This window comes from Typha latifolia, chromosome 8, assembly GCF_019914945.1.
Source record: "Typha latifolia isolate L0001 chromosome 8, TyphaL0001v2, whole genome shotgun sequence".
Taxonomy (NCBI): Eukaryota; Viridiplantae; Streptophyta; class Magnoliopsida; order Poales; family Typhaceae; genus Typha; species Typha latifolia.
The window spans coordinates 4,947,853-4,949,472 of record NC_133093.1 but is presented as its reverse complement, the minus strand read 5'-3'; the positions used below and the strand labels follow the sequence as shown (position 1 = coordinate 4,949,472).

The 1,620-nt window shown below is 34.8% G+C and overlaps 1 pseudogene; it reads left to right on the top strand.

Moving 5' to 3' along the window:
* The first annotated feature begins 450 nt into the window (after positions 1 to 450).
* LOC140793730 (uncharacterized) lies at positions 451 to 1,620 on the top strand (annotated as a pseudogene).

Below are 1,620 nucleotides of genomic sequence, written 5' to 3'. Positions count from 1 at the left end.
TGTCAAACCAATATATGGTGTAATAAAGTTGTGTAGATGAAGTACATGTACCAAGTAAGTCTAGAATAGTTGGTAAATATATACGGTACTCAATTGTTCAAAGAAAAGTTATATATCTGTAAAAGAAGAGATTTTTAATAATTTTTGGCAATCAATTCTTTTTGTAGATCTAGAAGATTGTGGGATGATTTCAGGTTCCACGAAGTGCGCATCAACTATAGCCAAACTAGACACTATGGAGTCTGGTTAGTATGGTTTTCCTTACATATAGTTAGTTATCAGCCAAACTTTTTATATATAGTTTCTTATCTTGTAATAGAAGTAGAGCTGAATACAAAAAGGTTTTTTCTCTCTTCTTCAATATGGTATGAGAGCACTAGTGTGATTCCTCTTCCTTTCTTTTTCTTCAATTTGTTCATTGGTCTCTATCAATCTTTCCCTTAGCTCTTGATGGCTTGTAGAAGTACCTCTGCTTCTGGATCATCTTCTTTATATGGATCATTGATGAGCAATTCTGTCATTGATGATGTCTCAAGTCCTTACTATCTTCATCATTCTGATAATTCAAGTCTTATCTTAGTTTCTCAACCTCTCATAGGAGAAAACTATGCTTCTTGGAGCCGAGCGATGATCATCGCATTATCTGTCAAGAATAAGGTGTGCTTCATTGACGGAAGTATACCTCATCCAGCAAGTACTGATCCTTCTATAAATCATGGATTAGGAATAATAGTATTGTTATATCCTGGATCTTGAATTATATTTCTAAGGACATATCTGCTAGTGTGATCTTTTCCAATTCAGCTAGAGAAATTTGGATTGATGTCAAAAAAAGATATCATCAGAAAAATGGCCCTAGAATTTTCCAACTTAGACATGATCTGATGAATCTCTCTCAAGAACAGATGAGTGTTAGTACATACTTCAGTAAGCTAAAGACTATTTGGGAAGAGTTTATTAACTATAAACATGTTTGTACTTGTAATCGCTGTTCTCGTGGGGGAACTAAATCCGTTGCAGATCATCACCAAATAGAATATGTTATGTCCTTTTTTGATGGGACTTGATGATTCTTTTTCCCAATTCAGAGGCCAGCTTCTTCTTATGGACCCTATTCCACCTATTAACAAGGTGTTTGCTCTTTTTTCTCAAGAAGAGAAACAAAGGAATGTTAATGTCCTTAGTAATGGTTCTAATGGACAAAATTCTATGGCATTTGCTATGAAAATTGAAGTTTCTAAATTTGTTATTTCCACCGGATTCCAAACCAATAAGAATCAGAAAAAGGAAAGACCTCTTTGCACTCACTGTGGATATCAAGGACATACAATTGACAGGTATTATAAACTTCATGGTTATCCACCTGGATATAAACTAAGGCAGAAACATAACTCTCAGATTTCTGCAGCTCATGTTAATCATGTTACTGATTCCACATCTACTGGCAAGACTAACAATATGGGTGGTTTTGTTCAAATGCTCAATCCAGTTCAGTTTCAACATTTGATGAATATGCTATCTAACCACTTGAGTACAGCTAAAGCTAATACTAAGACTTTTGCAAGTACTTCTGCTCCTTTAGGTACTTGTTTTCTAGTCTCTCTCAATCCTGCTCTTTAG